We start from the raw sequence: 22,808 nt of genomic DNA, 5'->3' as shown, positions 1-22,808 counted from the left end.
TTCCTGAATTTCGGAAGAACTTACATTCTAAATTATGCAGAGAGGGTTAACCTCTTTGCCGCGGCCGCGATTTCGCGGCAGTGCGGCACTTCCGCAAAACGGGCCGGGCCGCGTCGGCCGTTGGACGTTCGCAGCACCAGCGAGGTAGTGCTCGCGACGGCCAATGGCCGACGGCAGCAGGGAAGGGGTTAAACCTCTCTATGAACTAATAAAACCAGATTTTAAAACAATTAATTGGACTCAAAAACACACAGAAAGTTTGAGATCATTGCAAACAGACATGTTAGCTAAAACAAAATTGAAAAAACGCGATAACACACGCAACCTTGTAATCCGAGTCATCCCAGGAAGATGCGGATTCACATACCTGACCTCTAATGAGGGAGAAAAGGTACCAATAGCATACAAATCACATTTGTACACAGAAGCTGAAAAAACATTCAGCATTAAGGAAAACATTGTTCATGCGGTTCAAACAGCTGTAGCAAAAGAAAGAGACCAAGCTGATGGCAGACAGATTACTGTTAGAACAGCAGAATCAGCCTTTGAGGCATTAACAAGCCCATGTAATTTACCTACTGTGGCATTAAATCCAAAATGGATACAATGGGAAAATTCTCTTGCTACAGACAAAGTGAAATACTATTTTGACCCGGAAATGAAAAAATTAAAAAATCTAGAATATGAAAGAGAATATCCTCTGCCAATCGACATTCGGCCAATACAACAGTACGCCTGTGTAATATACACAGACGGACATGCACAACCCTCGGTTTGGGGAAAAACAAGCCTATAACGCCACATGCGAGATTGTTAAATATGTATGGCGCGGAGGTAAATTGAGACCTCTGGTATCAAAATCACACTCTGTAGAAAATAATTCAGATAAACAAACTGAAATAATAGCGTTGAAAATGGCGCTAGATAATGCGGATCGCGAATTCCCGACACTAATAGTGTGCGATTCATATTACTGCGTCAAATCATACAATAACGACTTGCAGAACGGGGTTCAAAACGGTTACAAAGATGACACAGGTACCACAATAAAGCAAAAATCGCTTTGGGAACAAGTAGTTCTTTTACAGAAAGAACTACCAAAGACTCACGTGATACATTCATTGAGTCATGAACGTGATGGCGTTCACGTTCCAGGGAATTCATTGGCTGAGACAGCCACAGCGGAAGCGAGTAAGCCGGCTTCCGTAGCTACGAAAAAGCGTTCAGGAAAATACGTAGACAGGGAAACGATGCTGGCGGTAAAAACGTCATCAAAAGGCGACTGTTCAGCGCTACCTGTCAACTATCCACTCAATTATACATACGTAATCGATGTAAACTCCGTTCCTTTTGCTCAAATCCCTGGAGTGGGGGATAGAGTGATTCCAAACACAAACAGGAGAAACTTATTAGTGGCAGACGCACATATGGGTGAGGGTCTAAGACACCTTAAGATTAAGGAATCTCTGAAAGAGTTACAATCAATATACTGGTGGCCGGGAATGAGCCTGCAAAACTACAAATTTGCATTTTACTGTCAAAACTGCAACAGAGACCGCAGTGGCGAAATGCCCGGAGTACTACCAATGCCCTTCTCTTAGAGATCACAAGAATACCCAGAAAAATGCGCTCCATTAATATTATTATTTAAGACTAGTTTCACTTAAAAATGTAGACCCCAGCTCTCGGCTGACGTCTGAACTGTTATAAAAAGATTTGCGAGTCTATAGCGGCATAGACGCAATTGGCATGCTACATTCTAACCAGGATCCTGCTTTTAGCTCTCGAGCTGAGGAGGAGGACATGACCAGCATGGGCATTGCATTGCGGGAATCTTATCACTTCCTTCCTGAGGGAAATGGGATGGTGGAAAGAAAAAACCGAGACATAAAGCAATCTATAACGGCAAAGGTATTAGGTTCGGGTGTTGGGTGGGTCAAACATTTAACAAGTGTCCAACGTAGTCTTAATAATCTGCCAAGAAATTCTCTAAAAGGTTTCAGTCCGTACAAACTATTGTTCGGGACTAGAATGCATATCCAGGACCTCGATAGTCAGACTTCAGTGGTAGAAAGAAAATGCTTTGATATCAAAGATCGTTTGGCTATTTTACAGGACTTAAATGAAACAAGAAAAGACCTGAGCAACATAAAATTGAAACAACAGCCAACAGCCACTGAAGAGAAACCACCTGTCCCAGCAAGGCCTGTCTGGATTCCAAAGATTGGGGATCTGGTCAGAGAGAAAATCGCGGTGAAGAAGGAATTTGGGCCTTCTTACAGAAAAGCAGTACCTGTCTTAGCTGTCAACGGAACAAGATCAGTTGTACTACCGCCCCTTGCTGGTAAAAAGGAGAACCGAGTTGTATCCATCGACCTGGTTAAACCACAATCATGTGGCCAATAATAAGTAGTAGGCCAAGTGGACTCCCCAGAAGTAGCAGAACACCAAAGTTTGCTACAAATCAAGAGGTTCAAACTGAGAGACTAATCACATTTGATAAACCTACAGTTAATCAACAAGAACTATGCAACAAAGCAATGGAACTTATGCCTCTTGAAACCCAAATTACAACAATTCGTCAAGAAAAACCTGTCTACAACGATGTAGCCACAGACTATGCTAATAAAACAAAGAAAAATCCAGAAGCAATTCCAATAATTGACAGAACTGCGCCAGGCTACTTCATCAACTTCGATGACTTTTCTGAGGATCCGAGCGAACCTGAAGAACAGCCAACAAAAAAACTTTTAAAGACAAAGCTAAAGAACTCTTTCATCAACTAAAAGAAACCTATCCGATTTCTCCATGGATTGAATTTTGGGTGGTGCTAGGTGTACTTTTCCTCCTGCTTTGGCTCATCATGGTGCTATGCTTGGGACACTTCCTTGAGGGAAAATATGTTACAATGGACACAGCAAGCCAGAACATCAACCTGGTCCTAAAGCCACACAAGTCTTCACACATCGAGAAAAGAGAGCTTTCTTCAGTAAACTTCACAGCCAATCCATTACCCGGTGGGGTAGCATGGGACAAAACAGATTACGATATATATGGCCCGGTCGAACTCTTGAAGTATCCTCATCAATTTAAGGTTTCATTAAGTGACTTTGTAAAACCGAGTACATTCTCTGATGATTGGGACTTTGAAAGTAGTAATGATATGATGTCAGACTTAGTTATGTCAGCAAAATTTACAGAACATGATTATTTACAACGTTCATCAAATTATGATCAGATGTACTGCTACAATCATTATGGTAACCATTATTTGCATAAATCTGCTCAGCCTAGAAATGTTTTAAATTATAATCAATGGGAACATTGTGCAACTCCACCAAAAGGTAGTTCAAAAACATTTTTTTTTAAATTCCCATACTTCTCAGGGTTTAACACAAGTGACGCAGAAACGTTTTATTTCAAACTGTTAAATAAGACAGGAATGAAAACCATGCTGACAAATACACAATTAATCTATTGAGAATCATTTTTTGAAAAAATGAGTACATTTGGTTTTGATTTCTGGAATAATAACATTGAAACAAAAACGATCTGGGGTACTAAAGATTGGCAAGTCCAAGGTATAGAATCGTTATTCAGAGCCTGCATGATCCCAGAACAAATTATATTTTTGAATGACACAATTCAACAAACAACCTGTCTTGGCCTAGCCAAAATTAAAGACTTAAACAAACCGTCTATTCCAAAGCCAACACCTGACAGTAATAGCACTACAGAGGTTGAGATAGACGTATCCCATATTTTAAACCAAAACAGAACACATCCTGATTGGAAGAAATGGTTGATCTGGCCCACAGACACAAATAATTGTCAAGATAGATTCCTGAACAAAATACAGGGGTTCAAATTGACCAGGCCAGACCCTAGATACTCCCAGCGACAACATCCAGGGATTGTAACAACATACAGTGTAGGAAAACTCTGCCTTGAATGGCTACATACATCCACACTGGCAGAAATTAAGCAACACTTAACTTTACTTAACTTTACTTAAAGAAGGTGCTGACTTGCGTGATTTCATTATGGGACCACGCAAACAGCGTCAAATCTATCTTTAACCTTACTGATATACAAATCAGCGTGGCACAAAAGGGAGCGGAATATACAATTCTGAGCATTGAAAAACTTGAGAGATTACCATTGACAATGTCAGAACGACCTGTCATTGAATGGATAATACACGGGATAATAACTATTCCGATAACGACTTTCCAATTTCGATACTGCCAACAGTATATACAGGCAGGCCAGTATGAAAGGCTGGGTAAAGGATACATCAAGTCATCATGGAAATTACCTTACACACACACATGTTATAGTGAAAGAGGACAGAATGTATTTCTTAGTGGTGATAATTGTGAAAAATCACTAAGTGGTATACTTCTGTGTCAGGGTATAAATTTGCATGGGGCCTGTGAGGGGACTTCAAATAACCTTTCATGTCACCAGCTTGGCACACCTGCAACTCGAATAGAGCCATTCTTTAGACGGCTTTCTAACTGGAGCTACATTCTAATTGTGGACCACAGATGTTGTGGCCTGGTGCCAGGAAAAGCTCATCTCGTAAGCGTAACGTCCAGGGTCACTTGCTGTGAGCAAGTATTGTATCCCAACGACACTCCAGACAGGGAGGGAAAAATTTGGCCCAGTCTGAAAATCTCTTCTATTCGAATTGATACTTTAAGCAGAATGAAGTCTGTTCTTCTACAGACGCCAGTGCACTTGACGTCATCAAAAGAAACGTATGATCTCCAAGTTGCAAGGACAACGGCAGAGATTCATAACCTTTTATCAACAAATTGCCCCCTACACTTCGCAGAAATGCTAAATGAAATCTTAAACATTTCTGATACGAATGGTATCGTGAGTGTATTTAAGACAATTTTTTCGGGACTGTTGACACCTTTCAAAGCAGTCCTGGGCATCTTTCCTAATTTTGTCCATTCACTCTTTGGCGGCCTTCCACTCCTGTTGGGACTCGTAGCAGGCATTTTATTTTTGATTCTCCTGCTTCGTTATGGCAAGCCACGTCACAGACAAGACTCCAGCAACAATGGAAGAAACGATCCTAGCTATACGCTATCGGGACCGCATAACTAAAGTCCTTGGATTAGCCCGGCTAAGAGATCTGAATATGACCTGGTTTCTTTCATTCAGACCCATCTGGCAAAACTGAATCTTACCTGTGTTAAGAGGTATACTGTGCAGAGAAGAATGCGTGTTAGACGTCTGTCTTACACTACAATCAGAAGTACCATTGGATACAGATACTTTGCTCAGTCCAGTAAAGACTCATGCATCGTGTTGTCCCCAGCGGTTACCAATCCTGATGACGGCATTCGTTGAGACTTCACCACTGCGATTGAAGGGTAGTGAAGTGCAAGATGAGAGCAGCATCAACCAGGTACGACCCTCTGTGAGCACTGCTAATCCTGTCATCGATGATAGCAATCACGCTCACGACTGCACAGTTGCGGCATTTTCCAACTTGGTCGAACTTTCACCTGAAGCGGTAAACTGCTTTTTTGAAAGTCTGTCTGAAATGATGTTCTCCCCCGACCAGAAAGAATAAACTCTTAAGCAAATGAGCACTCAGCGTTCCCTGAACTTTGAATTTGGCCTTCAGCTTTGAAAAACAAAAGCTTCTGAAAATATTTGGAACTGTTTTGACTTCTTCCCTTGAAAAACTAAATTATTTTTTCCCCGATTCCAAAATATTACCTTTTTTTTGGGCACTCATCCTCTGCTTAAAGTAGAACTATTCTTAGAGAACAGAGCTTCTATTTTTAGGAACTCTAAAGACAATATATTACCTCAGCCTCTAGCATATTTACAAAAAACTGTATTTATATGTGATGGAATGGTCTCGCACTTTTCTTTTCTGTATTAAGAGCCATTTCATGTGCAATTTTCGCAAATCATTAATGCTGATATATATGTGCATCATTTTTAATGAATGATTACATTGCTTGAAAGCATACAGTACCTATACTCATTTTCGTGTATTTCGCATATACCATTTCAGATGCAAAATAATGTATTTTGGGGTGGATCGGTATACACATGCACCGTTAGATATATTTACTATTGCTTAGTTTAGTAATTATGGACATGAATTCGTGGAGTGGGTGTAGTGTGTTTTATCTAGGTACCTGAATCAATATTCCTATTCTTTGCCCTTGTCCGGTTATATATCAATAATATCCCTGCAACGGCATAGAAACCCTTTTTTCATAATTCAGTCATAGCGCATGCTGTCACATTAAGCAAGCCTATTCCTCCAGCCCCCTAGAAAGCACACCGAGTTCTTAATCAAATCCAAGCCTCCAGCAACCTGGGAAATCCCCGCTGCTATTGTTTTGATTTCGTCCGAGAACTCATGTAAAGCACTGTAAGAACGACCAGTTCTTAGTGACATCTTTATTGACGTCTTATGTCCATCCTTACGTCAACCCCAGCACCTTTTAGGTATAAATATACCAACGCTGCCTTAAGCAAACACACGGTGGTAATCCTGGAGCAAAGCAGCTACTACTTCCGAAGAGCCCAGCTGATGCGAGAGCCCACGGACGCTGCCCCTCCCTTTTGACGCGCTGAGAAAGACGCTGTCTTTTCTCTTGCCGAGAAATCCAGCCTCCGGCGTTTCCAGCTTACCCTTGCGGGTGACTGGGATACCGAGTCCTGAGAGAGAGATACCAGCCCTCCTGCCTTCTAATACCCAGGTACTGAACTGACTAAACCCTTACAGAGAATTCTTGAGTCAGATTCTTGGCAAAACAAACTTAACTTAAACTGCTACTTACTTACTCCTTCCCACGTATTAGGCTTAGGTCAGGTACACCGGGGTAGGCGTATTTAGAAGCACCAGTTGAGTACGATTAGTCAATGTATATATGTATGGATCTATTTTATCCATTTTTAAGTATCATATGGCTAAGAAACCATATCCATGCCTTTACAGTATTATTTCATAATCCTACTTTTACTGTATGCACTTTACTTAACTATAAGTATTGCAATTATAGCAATTCATTTCTCTTGTATGAGGAAAGAGACTGCTCAATAAATAACACCTTTTATTGAAAACGCCCGTCTCTCTTTTTCCCTGCAATCTGGTGAAACTAAGTACGCACCTTTGACTGAGTGAAATAGCTGTCTTTTGTTTTTACATGACTCTAGAGATATACTCTTATTCAGGGAGAGCAAAGTTGTCATGTTTTATGGTTGTCAGAAACTAAATCCCTTCTTGTCTATCCAGGGAGGTTAAACTCCTCCTCGCTTATTCGAGAAAGTTTCTAGTGAACTCTGAGCTAGCTGGCAAAAACTTAAGTCTAATATAGTCAGTAGAGACCTAGATAACCTCAGTCCTACGTCTACACTACTGAAGATATTATTCCAATGCGCAGAGCCTATTGGGACTATAGGAACTACACTACACCCTGTGCTGGCAGCTGGCAACTTAACTTGAGCTACGTTTCGGGCACCAGGCAAGATAATAAGGTATCTCATGAGTTTCATGAGGACTCACCACGAAAGCCTCCTTCACTCTCCCCAACAAATGTTTCTCCTTCAGTAATTTCAGCGGGCACACGCTTCAATGACAACCAGCTCCATGGTCTGGAGAAATGTAATCACTCCCGGCCTGGGCACTGCAGGCAGAGCTGCTGGTGGCTGCCCCTTTAAGCTGCAGTGGCTACTGGCTGCACGTGGGGGAGGGGTGCGCGTGCTCCCTGCTGGCTCTGATGATAGCGAGGTTCGAAGCCAGCTCCCAGCCCGGCACCGGACACAGCAGGATGGGACGGGTGGTGGGCACAGCCAAGACCTCTACCCGTGCAGCACGCTTCACACTTGGGAGCTTTCGCTGGCTTTTCGAAACGCTTACCTTCTGACTAGAAAAAAAACTGGAGTGTGGGCCGCATAGATGGAGTCCTGCTTGCAGGGCCGGGCGCAGCACTAGCGGGGAGCGGTGCCAGGACCAAGGCGGGGGGGTGCGTTTGTACCCCCCACAAAAGTCAACAGTTGGAAGCTGGCTGCTGTTGCATTTGTGCTAATATTTTTGAGAGCTTTCCCCTTAACAGCCACATCAAATTGACTTCCCTATATTCACCACATACAGTTCGTCATTTACCACATGTTGGCCCGTTTTGTCCTTTGAGGTTTAAAACCGAATCTTTAAGGTTTTGCCATTTCGTTACCAATGTGTGTGTGTGTGTGTGTTTTGTTTTACTAGCAGATCTGACCCACAGTTCTCGGACTCTAAAAACGCAATTGAAAAGGGGGGGCCCTCGGCCCCCCCGCACGCATGGCGGCGCGGCGACCGTCGCCCCCCCTTTCCCCCTTTGTTGTCTCTCGGCGGTGGGGGCGGGCCCTGGGGGGCACGACCCACCGCCGATTGGCCGGCGGCCTCCCTGACCCGGATCCAAGGTAGAAGGTCCGGGTCAGGGGGGGCGGGCTACAGGAGGGGCCGCCTGGCCCCTCGGGAATAAAGAGGTGGGGAGCGCCCAGGAGACCCCCTTGTCCCTGGACGCTCCCTCACTGAACGGTGTGCCCCGCGCTCGGGGCTTCTTTGTTTCTAATTCTTTACTTTGTTTTTGCAGGTTCCAAGGCATCGTGCTGAGGTGTAGCGTGACGAGCCTTCCCCACGGTGTGTGGTGCCCTGCGCTCGGGGCGACTTGGCGATTAACCTTTCCGGTTTTTGTTTTGTGGCAGATTCCACGTTCGACGGGTCATCGGGGCTGTTGAGTACTGGTAGCAGCATCGATCAAATTCACCTCGCGCTGAGGTTACCGGGACACGGAGCGGCGGGTGTGCGGATTGAAGAGCAAGGTTTTTTCCCTGCGATCGGTCAGGCGGCACAACGGAAAGAGGTATTTTGCGGGAGGGGGGCGCCGGATCGGGGATCCGTGAACGTGCTGGTCTAATTAGGGTAGAAAGAGACCGTTTGTGAGCACTCACCCTGACCCGGACGATTTGGGTGGTAAAAAGTCCTTTTGTGTGGGGCAGTACGGAGGAATTATATTTCCCGCCTTCATAGCGGCAGGGGAAGGATTCCCGCCTGGTTTTGCGCTTGTGTTTTCCCCGCGATTGCTAGTGCAAGTGAGTTTGGTGCAACTGACACAGGGGGAAGCGAAGCAGGGTCGACCAGGGCAGGAACTGGAGGGGAGACCTCAATGAAAGTTGGCAATTTTGGGTAAATTGTGGATTCGACGTTTAATGAAAGTGCTAATTATTATATGATAAATGTTTTTGGCGTGAGTGGGTGTTATTGCACAATTTATTGATACAACAATTTGGTGTTTTCACACATCACGATAGCTAACGGGGAGGGTTAAGCCCCCAATAAATTCAGGGTTGGTGTAATCTGAGACATTTTCATTAATTTAATTGTTCAAGAACAGTGAATTGGCTTTTATAACTGCTTTTATGCCTGTTGTTTCATTAAGTGACTAAGGGGGGCAATTGTGGGTAAGAATTTAATTCATTAGGTATTTTAGGCCCCTTTTTCGCTGGTCTAAGGAGAGAGTGTTGTGTTATTATCTACACCAGAAGTTTTAGTGGTGCACAGCACCAGAGAGTTAACGGGGGGGGTTCAAGCCTCCATGATTTGTGAATTGGGTGGTGTAAGCCTGCTCCTGTGTTATCGCACGGTGTTAATACATCTCTCCATTTCAGGCAACTAACGACGTTATTCCGCGCAGATTCACTCATTTGACTTGGCGTAAGGACGCACGGACGGCCAACACCCAACCTGGTGCGCAGGACTGGTCGGTAAGAGGGATACGGGGGGCTAGCATTCATCGCTTCTGGTGGCCGCCGGGTGGGTCTACATTAGGTTTACTCACCCCCTTACATAAGCGGACAAGCCGCTAGTGTTGCGGTCGCCGTTGCATGGTGCTGAAAGCCCCCTGGTGACCCTCCATCAAAAAGGTACACGAAGTCGGCCTGCTGTGATATTAAGAGTAGGCTGCGGTTTGTTGGGGTGGTATCATGCCAGGTCCGCGGGGTGGAAAAAGGGGGTCCAACATGGAGGCTATGATGCGGGCCATGATGCGGGAGATGGGTGAAATTAAGCAGCAGCTAGGGAAAGTAGATGAGCTGGAAGCACGGTTGAATGAGAGGCATGGTGATGCCCCGGGCCCATCGGGTAGGCCTATCCGCAGGAAGGTGGCACCAGTGCCAAGGGGGGTTTTTGTTACCCCACCTAGGAAGTCTAAGTCCAAGAGACCCAGGTATGCTGCCCCCACCCCAGGGCCAGTAGAGCCGGTACCTGCCGTGCCGCCGGCGGTCGTCCCACCCCCGCATATACCTATGCCTACACCCCTTGCCCCCGTGGTGCCGGTGCCTGTAGGTCAACCAGTAGACGCTGGGTCTGCTCCCCCACCGGTGCCCACAATCCCGGGTACAGGCGTGCCACACCCGGCACCTGCCCTGCCTGCTGCGCCGGTACCACAGGGCATAACCCCAGTGGTACCTGTTGTCCCGGGGGGGAATTTAGATTCAATGCCCCCTGAATTGTTATCCCAGATAACGGCCTTGATGCCATGGCTCCAAAAAGGGGGAGCTTTCCCGAATTCTGCAGACCATGCAGCAAGGGCGGCGAGGTTTGTAGAAAAGATCAGATCGGCAGCGGTCGCCGACAGTGTTGCATTGCCAATATCTTCTCCCCTTGCAGGTCCAAGTCTTCCCCAGCTGGACGGAGCTAATGGGCAGCCGCCCCCGGTGCCCGCAATTGGTAAGGAAGTGGCATTGCCGCTCTTGGGGGACGGTGTTCTACCTTCCAGGAGTGAGAATTTGGCTCAACATGTGTCATTAGCTGTGAAGGAGATGATTTGGGCAGACAAATATGTTTATATTTATTCTTTGTTGTTAGATAATAGGGAAATGGAGCAGGCGAAAACACTGAAAGAGTGGATGCTCCCAAGCGAATGGAGGGTGCAGTGTGCTAGATTTAGGGTTGAGGAAACTCTGAACAACTGGATGAAAGCTTGGGCTGTATTCACTGCTATTAAAGCTGAGCGACCTCCAGATTTACAGGCACCATTGGCATGCTACTCGAGCAGGATTGTGGGGTGGAGTGAACAGTATTCTGGGGAGGCATGGAAAGGGTATGATGTCAATTTCAGGAAGGCATTGGAATTTAATAGAACATTGGCATGGGACACGGTGGACTCCATGTCTTGGCATAAACAGTTCTCGGATACTGCACCCCCCCCTCAGTTCTCCGGTTCAGTCAAGGTGTTCTCTGCTAGACCTCAACAGCCCTTTCGGCCCCCCCCAAACGAGTGAGGTGCCTGGGAAGTTTAGGGCCAGTGGGCCAGACAAAAAAGGGGTGTGCTGGGATTTTAATAGGCGCACCTGCACAAGGGCCGCGTGTAAGTTTAGACATGCATGTTCCTCCTGTGGTCACCCCTCTCATCCAGAAACTGCCTGTAGGTCCAAGCAGGGAAACACAGGTCAGAGGGGTAGGGGAAAGCCACTATAAGACAAACAGGTTAGGCCCCCCCACCCCAGTGGATGTGGTGACAATGATTCCATGGTTGAACAGATACCCGGACCACACAGCGGCCACCCTACTCCAAGAAGGTTTTTCTAAAGGCTTTAGGATCCCGGCAGCGGGATACACAGGCAGCGCGCACTGTAGAAACCAATTGTCAGTAAAGCACAATCCGGCTGTGGTGGCCGCCAAAATTGACAAGGAGCTATCTTTAGGCAGGATAGCTGGCCCTTTCACTGAAGCGCCGGTACCTGATTTTGTGTGTTCCCCATTAGGAGTTGTCCCCAAAAAGGAGAAAGGGCAATTCAGACTGATTCACAACCTGTCAGCACCTAGGGGGGCGTCTCTGAATGATGCCTTTGACGAGGGTATCTGTAGCGTTAAGTACGCCTCTTTTGATCAGGCAGTTAACTTATTACAGGCCACGGGGCCCGGGGCGCTAATGGCGAAATCAGACATAGAATCAGCCTTTCGCCTCCTCCCGGTACACCCAGCGGATCAACATCTCTTGGGCTTCACCTTTGGGGATATGTTCTATATGGATAAATGCATGCCCATGGGTTGTTCTATATCTTGTGCTTACTTTGAGATGTTTAGCTCTTTTCTTGAATGGGCCATGAGACAGGTGACGGGCCATCAGCAGGTCATGCATTATTTGGATGATTTCCTCTTCCTGGGTACAGCGGGATCTCAGGAGTGTGCACTGGCATTGCAGGAATTTTGCGTGCTCATGCGGACTTTTGGTGTCCCGCTTGCGCCCGGGAAGACTGTGGGCCCGACTACCTGCTTAGAATTCCTCGGCATTGAGATTGATTCAGTGGGGGGATGTTTTAGATTGCCTAGGGAGAAGGTAGACAAATTCAAAACAGCACTACATTTATGCCTACGAAAAGACAAGGTCACCCTGCAGCAATTACAGGAGGTGGTAGGGCAATTGAACTTCGCACTGAGGATCATCCCCATGGCTCGCCCTTTCTCTCGCTCCATTGCTCAGGCAATGAAGGGGCTGAGGGAGAAGCACCACCGCACTCGGCTATCGTCTGAAATTCGCCAGGATATGCTTATATGGATGGCATTCCTGGAGGATTTTAACGGCAGGGTGGTCTGGCCCGGCCCGCTGACAACATCAGCAGAGTTGGGCCTGTGGACGGATGCTGCCGGGAGTGTAGGCTTTGGCGCCATCCTAGGGAACAGGTGGGTCGCTCAACATTGGCCAGAGGTATGGCGATCATGGGGTCTGACCACCAACATTGGCTTCCTGGAACTCTTCCCAATATGGGTGGCATTGATGGTCTGGCCCGAACACCTATGTAATCAATCAGTGGTGTTTTGGTCAGACAACATGACGGTTGTGGAATGTATCAACCAGCAGGGAGCACGCTGTCCTTTCATTCTTCGTCTGATCAAAGAAATTGTTTTGCAGTGCCTTAAATTCAATGTCATTTTTAAGGCCAAACACGTCCCTGGTGTTCTGAACAATGCAGCTGACTCCCTCTCTCGCTTCAAAATGCAGGTTTTCAGGGAGCATCTTCCTACAGCAGACCCCTCGCCAGCGCACTTCCCAGCAGTACTTTGGCAGATTGGTGCCCCAGATTACAGGACCTCGTGGTCGCTAGCCTAGCTCCCAGGACAAGGACGGCTTACGAAGGGGCGTTTTTGTCTTATTGTTCTTTTTTGGGGCAACAATGGGAAGTGCTTTGGGCGCAGGAGGATGGCTTTGCGGCCTACTTAGAATGGATGCATAAGGAGGGGCGCTCGGTGGCAGCGGCAAACAGACATAGGGCAGCGGTGTCATTCTACGCTCAAGCTAGGGGCTTGCGCGATCCCACTAATACCTTTATGGTGCGTAAGGCGTTGAGGGGATGGCGCCGTATTCAGGGCCATCATAAAGATAAGAGAAAGCCCATAGGATTAGCCCGGCTGACAGCCTTACTGGGCGCGCTGGACACTGTTTGTAGCTCGGAGTGGAAGGTGCTTCTTTTTAAGGCAGCATTCTCCTTAGCATTCTATGGGGCGCTGAGAATTAGCGAACTTGTGGCAGGTTCCAAGTCAGACCTACTGGGCGGCCTGCAAAGGGCCAGTGTGACGATAAGGGGGGACACCATGTGGGTGACGATTCAGAAGTCAAAGACCGACCAGGAGTCTAGGGGCCACACCATAGTCCTCCAACGGGCCCCCGCCAACCCTTGCTGCCCAGTGAGGCACGTGGAATTATTGCACGGGCAGCTGGTGGGCATAGTGGGCAGGGCACTGCTCAGTCATGCAGACGGTAACCCCTTGACCAGGTACCAATTCAGGAGGGTATTGGAGATGGTGGTCAGGAAAGCAGGTCTTGACCCTAAAGAATTTGGCTCTCATTCCTTTAGGATTGGGGCGGCAACTGAGGCGGTGGCGGGGGGCCTCCCAGTGGAGAGGGTGAAGACAATTGGGAGATGGTCTTCAGAATGTTACAAACGTTATGTACGAATTGACATGCTGTGATTACAGGGCACTCACGCTTGGTTTGTTTCCGCTCTCTTACAGTTTCTCAGACCTGTTACGCAGGGGAGGAATTTGTCGTCGGGCACCAACAACATACATCAGCACGGAGCTGCAGCCAGGAAACAAGGAAGAAAAGTGTTTGGATTGTGGGTCACTCTTATGTGAGACGAGCAGAATGCGTATTTATGTCAGGTGACAGGGGGAAAAGGGCGGCGCAGCTGGGGTTGGACATCACGTTCTTCGGGAGAGGGGGGCTGTGTCTCAACCAGTTTAGGGGCTTCTTCCAGGGGCTGTTAGCGCGCCGGCAAGCTCCCCCGTCAGTGGTGATATTTCACCTTGGGGAGAATGATTTGGCCACACTGGGAAGGCGCATTCTGATCGAGGAGATTATCTCAACGGCGGGGTGGATGGCCAGGACCTGCCCGGGTTGCACACTAGTATGGTCGCAACTCATACCTCGATTACAGTGGCGGGGGGGGACTCGGTCAGGGCGTTGAATCACTCGGTAAAGAGGATCAACACACGGTTGGATAGGTTGTTTCGAACCCCCCTGTTACAGTCAATACCTCATGGGTGTATTTGGGGCGACAGGTATTACTTGAGGGACGGAGTTCACTTAAATGAGGAAGGGAATGTCCTGTGGTCTGACAATATCTGGGCCTGGCTAGAGGGATTTGCAAGTAGGAGGGCTCCTTAGGTAGGGGCTGGAGGGGGGAGGCCAGATCGTCGGTTAACAATGCTGGCCTGTGGCGGTAAGGTCATTATCGGTGAGCACATATTTGAGGTCTGAGGGGGCGGGCATCATCCTATGGAGGTTCCCGCCCAGGGGGAGGGGCCTGCGGGCCACTCCTATAACTCCAGGGGCAAGGTAATTCATGCTGCAAAGGAGCGTGGGTAGGAGTAGTTCACGCTTTCCTTAGGCTGGTAGCCACCCCGCGCGCGTATACTCATGACGTCACCGGCTGGCGCAGAGTAAGGGCCCTCCTTCAGTGGGTAAATGGAGTTCAGGGCGTAGACCGGGCAATTCCCGGGGTAACACTGCGCATGCGCACGTCTCAGGGGGAGGCGCAGCTTGTAGGACCTGACACCGGTAGTGACCCTGCCATATGGCCAGAAATGTACAAAAATCAAGATGAGGATGTTTTAGACTCGGTTAGGAAACAACATGTATTAGAGTTTTGTTAAGGTCAGGCTCTCAAACTTGTTGATAATAATTGTGTATCTAATGTCCTGCTGATTTTTGTATAAATTTTTGATTATGCAATTAAACCTTTTTTAATTTCATACTTTAATAAATACGGCCGGGCGACTAGCGCCCGCCTTCCAAAAAGTAAAGACGTCTCGTGTCCACGTTCCTGGGTGTTGGGTGCCGGTTTGGGGGGGAGGCGGCAGCTAGTCGCTGACCATGTGAAAAGGGGGGGCCCTCGGCCCCCCCGCACGCATGGCGGCGCGGCGACCGTCGCCCCCCCTTTCCCCCTTTGTTGTCTCTCGGCGGTGGGGGCGGGCCCTGGGGGGCGCGACCCACCGCCGATTGGCCGGCGGCCTCCCTGACCCGGATCCAAGGTAGAAGGTCCGGGTCAGGGGGGGCGGGCTACAGGAGGGGCCGCCTGGCCCCTCGGGAATAAAGAGGTGGGGAGCGCCCAGGAGACCCCCTTGTCCCTGGACGCTCCCTCACTGAACGGTGTGCCCCGCGCTCGGGGCTTCTTTGTTTCCCCACCCACCATCCCTTGGAACAAAAGTCTTGTAGCATTCTTTATGTCTGGTTGAATGGTAAATTTTTGAAGGTACTGTCCACATGTCTCACATGGTAGTAGAAATGGAACTGTTGGTATATTTTGTTGACGCTTTTGTTTAGGAATTTTTTCCCCTTTTTTTAGCAAACTGTGTGTGAAGTGAACTGTCTTTGATGCCAAGTGTCTTTAGGCCTTTTTTCCCTTTGTAGCTGTACGTTGAAACTGTTATTTATTAGCCAGTGTAGCTGTCCTTTAGAGTTTTTTCCCATAGGTCGTCGTATTTATTAGGTATGGGGCATGCGGTAAGGTCATTATCGGTGAGCACATATTTGAGGTCTGAGGGGGCGGGCATCATCCTATGGAGGTTCCCGCCCAGGGGGAGGGGCCTGCGGGCCACTCCTATAACTCCAGGGGCAAGGTAATTCATGCTGCAAAGGAGCGCGGGTAGGAGTAGTTCACGCTTTCCTTAGGCTGGTAGCCACCCCGCGCGCGTATACTCATGACGTCACCGGCTGGCGCAGAGTAAGGGCCCTCCTTCAGTGGGTAAATGGAGTTCAGGGCGTAGACCGGGCAATTCCCGGGGTAACACTGCGCATGCGCACGTCTCAGGGGGAGGCGCAGCTTGTAGGACCTGACACCGGTAGTGACCCTGCCATATGGCCAGAAATGTACAAAAATCAAGATGAGGATGTTTTAGACTCGGTTAGGAAACAACATGTATTAGAGTTTTGTTAAGGTCAGGCTCTCAAACTTGTTGATAATAATTGTGTATCTAATGTCCTGCTGATTTTTGTATAAATTGTTGATTATGCAATTAAACCTTTTTTAATTTCATACTTTAATAAATACGGCCGGGCGACTAGCGCCCGCCTTCCAAAAAGTAAAGACGTCTCGTGTCCACGTTCCTGGGTGTTGGGTGCCGGTTTGGGGGGGAGGCGGCAGCTAGTCGCTGACCATGACATTATTTTAGTACACCCAGTACAGTTCTTTAAAAGGTGCGTGGCCAGATAAGCGCAACTGTGAATCTTTTCCAAGAGGGAGGAGACATGATTAAGGGCAGGGTTTAAAACGTGAGCTAGAATCCTCTGCTTCACGCGGCGTGTCCCCTGACCAGTAGTAGTGTTTTCTGTCATTGCACCTAGACATATCGAACAGTGACAAACTTGCACCCAAAACAAACCACACCTGCTGGCCTTGCTAAATGCTTGTTAGCACCATCCGACGAACGACTAAAAGCAATGATAATGTTGTATATAATTATGAATTAAACCTTTCTATGGATTGTGTGAGGGTCCTTGGTCTTTGGAGTGTCTCAGCTCTTTTGATCTCCCCTTCTTATCATTTTCCTCTGCGATCTCACTCCCTGTTACAGTTGCCCTTTTCTTTCCCACACCTCGCTGAAATCTGCTGTCGCCATATTTCACAAGTTACCTCTCTTCTCTTCATCACTGTCCTTTTACTGTCTTTCTGCATGCACTTCCTTGTATCACTTTACCTCCCCTTACTGTTTACTGTCTCTCACTCCCTCCCTCCGACCAAAACATTTTCTTTTCCTTCGGCACCCTTAGGGGCAGATTTATGTTGGACTTGCGCCACTTTTGCGCTGCTGTTGCGTCACTTCAGTGACGCAGCGGCGGCGTAAACCCTGCACCACATTGCGACATACTTACATCTATGGAGATGCGTCACGGTGTAAGGTCCTGCGCCATATGAAACCTGTGTCAGGTTTCATGTGGGCGTTTCCACGCAGGGGGGGGCGTTCCATCGCAGGAACGCCCCAGAAAAGTGACTCAGTGAAATCTACGAGATTTCACTGAGTCACTTTACCAACGTGACGCACCACGTTACAGATAGGACAAAGTTGGAAAAGTGCTGGAGTTGCGTGCCGCACGCAACACAACTTCAGCACTGCGCCAACTTCACACCCTAGATACGACACGCATTTGTTTATTCCTGCGCCATGGTGCGCCGCATTGTAAATGCGGCGCATCATTGGTGGCGCAAGGATGAACTTGCGTGCCCCATCTGTCTTGGCGCATATCTTCTGATTTGCAGAGATGCGTCAGGCAACATAAATCTGCCCCGTAGTATTTTACAGCTCTGTATGCCTCCTCTGCGCAGTCAAATTACATGGTTTTCAGTTGGCATGTATGTGATCGTTGCTCTGCTGAGAGGCCAAGGATTGTATGAGCAAGTAATCTGAAAACCTTTCTGATTCACAGACAGAAACTCTCCGTCTTCAGTCTTACTCCAAGTCCCTCTGTCCTGTCTTTCATGTTCACACAGTCACACGTGTAAGCTACCCAGAGAGCTGAGGTTACTCAGTTCATAGTGTGCGCGCGACACAAGAGTCATATGTTGCATTAAAAACCATCTCCAGAAACACAACCTACTGGAAAAGCAAATGCTTTTTGGGACTGTATGTTGAAGTAAACCATGAAATGTAATCAGAGCATGCATGGTTGACATACCTTATTATAAGTGTTGTTACTGTCCTTGTTGAGAAATCGATCAATGTTTTGTCCGTAAACTTAAATACATCAGCATGCGACTTGGAAGGGACCCATTTAAAAGTTCGTTATCACTTACTGTCTAGTTGGAGCACTAGCGAGACCCGCTTCACCTAAAGCCTCCAGTACAGTGCTGTAACATCTAGTTTTCAAGGAGCACGAGAATTGAAGTGCATGATATATTTATTACAGGTTGCTAATACACTCTTTAGAGCCACGTATTTCAAGAATAGGCAAGCCCCTAAAGAGCCGAGTACATCTAGATGCCTTGTGGCTTTATATACATGGAAACGGAGGTGACATTAAATATCCTAGTTACGTACCTTGTTTATTGTAATATTGGGCCTAACATAAACTGTCTTCCAGACTCACCCACCATGCACCCTCGAAAAGTAACCATTCTGTCAAAGCCTCTAAGAAGTACGCCATATGGTGCGTGTTTCATTCAAGTATTCACAGTAGCTCTTCTATGTTCATAATCCGAAGGGATTATTTTGATTACGGACTCTTGAAAAGAAAGTGACCTTTCATGCGGGTAAGAAGTTGTTGGTGCGATACCACAGGGGGGTATGTAACCTTTACAACGAAACTTTTACAACGACCTACCATTACAACGCAACTTTTACAACGCATACTATTACAACTCATTGCTCTGGGGGGCGCTCTAGGATAGTGAATAGGTTAATTTACTATCCAATAACCTTCCCTACTATCCACGGGGACTGGAGTTGGAATAGTAAATTAAACTATTCACTATCCAGCACCCCAAAGCGCTATGCGTTGTAATGGTATGCGTGGTAAAAACCGCGTTGTAAAGGTAGGCGTTGTAAAAGTATGCATTGTAACGTCATACATCCCACAGGGGCGGCCTTAGGCATGTGCAAGCTGTGCACCTGCACAGAGCCACCAAACCCCAGGGGCCATCATGCCAATATATATCCTTAATATAATATTCCACTGAGGATGGATACATATTTGCGTGGCGGCCCGTCGCAGGAATTTGGCGGCCTCCTGCTCTGTTCCACTTCCAAACACCCTGACCCCACCCCCCCACCCTTCTTCACTGGCCTCCGCGCTCCCCCCCGCCCGGACCCCCTCTTCCGGGGCCCCCTACCTGCGCTCCCTGCCCAGGGCCGTCATGAGCCTAGAGCCGCCCCTGGATACCATGTGGAAACCAGAGATTCTTTTTGTGCGTGAGTGGCTGTGCTAACCTCTCCTCCTTAGCTGAGTACTCCCACTCATTCCATTCCACAGGACTCGATTTCCCGTACTTATGTTGCACCGCACCCCTGTACTCTGCATCGTCTCCTCCCGCGTAACCCACCAGGGAGGACTGGTGCTTCCCTTTACAAAGTAACTGTAATAGAGAGAGAGGCGCAACTTGTTGGCAGTGTATCTTTTTCACTCTTTGTTGTAGGTGTGCAAGAGTTCACTTAGGCTTTTTTGATACTAGTGTGCTCCTGTACAAGTTGAGCTTTTTAGTTTAAATTCTGCATTGTTACTTAATAGGATAATGTCCGACTTTCTCTTGAAAGAAGAATGTCTTCCGGCTATGGGTACTACTAGTAGTAGTAGTGGTAGTAGGTGTGCATACCTGGGCAACGGTTGTTGTACAACTTGAGCTGGCTCACAGATTGGGGCTTTTTGAATTTATAGTGAGGAAAAACATTCTGTTGAGAAATGATATGCGTGGAGCCGATACTCTTCTTATACGCTTATTTATTCTGCTTGGTGGATTGCATAAAATGTTTCAGTTTTTGTGAATTTGTCGGCTCTCTACTCTTCCTGACCCACATATATCATTAGACAACGCTATGAATCAGAAAAATATTGCATTTAAAAGAAAGCATTTTGTCACATTTTATTGTTTTGCCATTTTAACACACAAAAAAAAATCACTCGGGCCTAGTCTCTTGCCCATTGTAGGTCGAGCCTAGCAGCGCGCATGCGCTGCTCTGAGGGGCTTCTTGTAGCTACTCTATGGGTCTGACTTGTCATATAATCATATCAATCATATCAATAAAATGACTTGCCATGCAAAAGTTGATGTTGTTGCACCAAGGTTATTGTGCTGGATAACTAAACACTTATAAGGTCCCAAAAGCGAGACGTATCGGCTATGCCAATGCTTGTTACTTGTATATGATCAGTAAGTTCACCATTTGGTCTCCATCTAACCCTTGCAAAATTATCCTCGTGTATCTTATTATCTGCACAAGGATTTCCCCTGGAACAGCCTGATCTTTTAGTGATTTCCACAGGAGATTTCTGGGGATGAGGTCAAAGGCTGCCTTACGGTCCACAAAGGCAATATACAAATGGGCTTTCCTAACTATAATATGCTTCCAAATTATGCAAAGGAATTTGAAAACCTGGTCAATTGTGCTAGTTTTGGCTCTAAAACCTGCCTGGTACTTAGATAAAATACGATACTCCCCAATCCAATCACTCAATTTATTTAAAATTTGGTGTGCATATAACTTTTGTAAAACATCGATTAAACTAATAGGTCGATAATGCGACGGGTCATTGCGGTTCCCTTTTTAAAAAATGGTTGCAATCTCTGCCCCCTTCCACTTTTCCAGAATTGGTGCACCTGCAACTGAATTGCATAAAAGAATAATATAGGGAGCCCAAACCTCCTTTTCATGTCTCCATAAATCACCTGGGGCCAGATGTAGGTAGGCTATTACCGATCGGAATCGGCCGAAAATACCGATTTCCGTCCGTTTCCGATCGGTAGTGAGCGTTCGATATGTAGGTGACCAAAAATAGGCTGATTCGGTAATTATACCGATCGGTATAATTACCGAGCAGTAAAATACCGATAATTGAATGTTACCTATCGGTAATGTTACCTATCGGTAATGTTACCTATCGGTAATGTCACCGATCGGTAATGTTACCTATCGGTAATGTTACCTATCGGTAATGTCACCGATCGGTAAAGTTACCGATCGAAAATGTTACCGATCGGTAATGTCACAGATCGGTATTGTTACCGATCGGAAATGTTACAGATCGGTAAATAAAAGTAGGTAAAATTGAAAATCGAGATGTAGGGAGGCCCAGAAATACCGATTTTGCCTCAAAATCGGTATTTGAGAGTCGGAATTTACCATGGATTCAAATCAGGTGGTAACCAGGTGCAGCCTATAAAAAAGGACCCAAAATGCAATTCAGTTTGCACAATGGCGGCATTCTATGTAATAGCAAGACGTCTACGGCTACGGGAGGAAGGAGAGAGGGAATGGCTGAGACAGGAGCAGGTCTACAGGCAGAGGGTCACCCTGTTGATGCTGACAGAGGAGGAGATAGTACAAAGGTACAGGTTGGCTCCAGTAACCATCATGGAGCTCATCAGGGACCTTAAACCACTGTTGGAGCACCCCACCCCAAGGGCACATGCAATACCAGCACATGTGCAGGTGCTGTGCAGCCTCCACCTGCTGGCGTCAGGGAGCTACCAGAGCGTGGTTGCTGTGGCGGGAGGGGTGACCCAGAGCAGCCTCTCAAGGTTCTTCCACAGATTCCTTGACGCCATGTTGCACAGGATGGAGCATTATATTTCATTTCCATCCACCCATGCTGAACTGGTACAAACAAAATCAGACTTTTACCAGATGGCAAGATTTCCCCATATCATCGGATGCATTGATGGGACACACATCCCCATTTGTCCCCCTGCTGCCACCGAATACATTTACCGCAATAGGAAGTCAAGCCACACCATCAACGTCCAGGTGATTTGCAATGCAAAGTACGTTATCACAGACCTTGTAGCTAAATTCCCTGGAAGTACACATGACTCCTATATATTTCAGAACAGCGGCATCTATGAACGGCTGTCAGCAGGGGAATTTGGCGAAGGATACCTCCTAGGTAAGACAGAGTCTGCGACAGCATTCACACATATTGCAGTGAGACTTACAAGTATACATGTGACTAATGTACTCCCATTTCCCTTTTAGGAGACAGTGCATATGCCCTACGTTCTTTTATTCTCACTCCCTACCTCAACCCCTCCACACCCAGCCAAAGGAGGTATAACCGGGCACATAAAAGTACAAGGAATGTGGTTGAACGGACATTTGGCATCTGGAAGAGCCGATTTAGATGCCTTCACAAGAGTGGAGGCGCAAGGCAGTATACCCCCACAACATGCTGCAAAATCATAGCTGCCTGTGCCATGTTGCACAACTTGGCTGTCAAAAAGGGTACACAGGTGGAGTTGGAGGAGTACGAGGACCATGATGACGACAATGCCGTGCCTGACATACAACCTGCTGGAGTCACAACACCAAGTGATGGGAGATACAGGCGTGAGGAAATAACAGCCAACTATTTCTGAGTAAGTAATGACACACAGACAGGTTGTGAATGGAAGTAAAGTATTTATCTGTTGGCACGAACTTACAGCACTTAGGTGCAACAAATTAACATGTACAAAGGTGGGGACAACATGTCCAGGGTTACTTCACCCAAACTTTTAAAGTCACTTTCTCTGCCGCTTCCCAGACACACTGGGAGTATCCCCACTGCCTTCCTCCAGGCTTGAAGGCTCAGCTG

General features: G+C 47.2%; 2 protein-coding genes across 2 annotated transcripts in view; one reads left to right on the top strand and one right to left on the bottom strand.

Annotated features, from left to right (window-relative positions):
* The window catches only part of SLC35F1 (solute carrier family 35 member F1), a 1,021,228-nt gene that overhangs the window by 778,595 nt on the left and 219,825 nt on the right, over positions 1 to 22,808 (top strand). The gene's annotated exons all lie outside the window — the stretch shown is intronic.
* LOC144761329 (uncharacterized) overlaps positions 1 to 22,808 on the bottom strand; it is a 33,766-nt gene that overhangs the window by 9,348 nt on the left and 1,610 nt on the right. The window lies entirely within an intron of this gene.

The sequence above is a fragment of the Lissotriton helveticus genome, chromosome 6, assembly GCF_964261635.1.
Source record: "Lissotriton helveticus chromosome 6, aLisHel1.1, whole genome shotgun sequence".
Lineage (NCBI taxonomy): Eukaryota > Metazoa > Chordata > Amphibia > Caudata > Salamandridae > Lissotriton > Lissotriton helveticus.
Note: the sequence above shows the minus strand (reverse complement) of the source record. Positions and strands in the feature narration are given on the sequence as shown.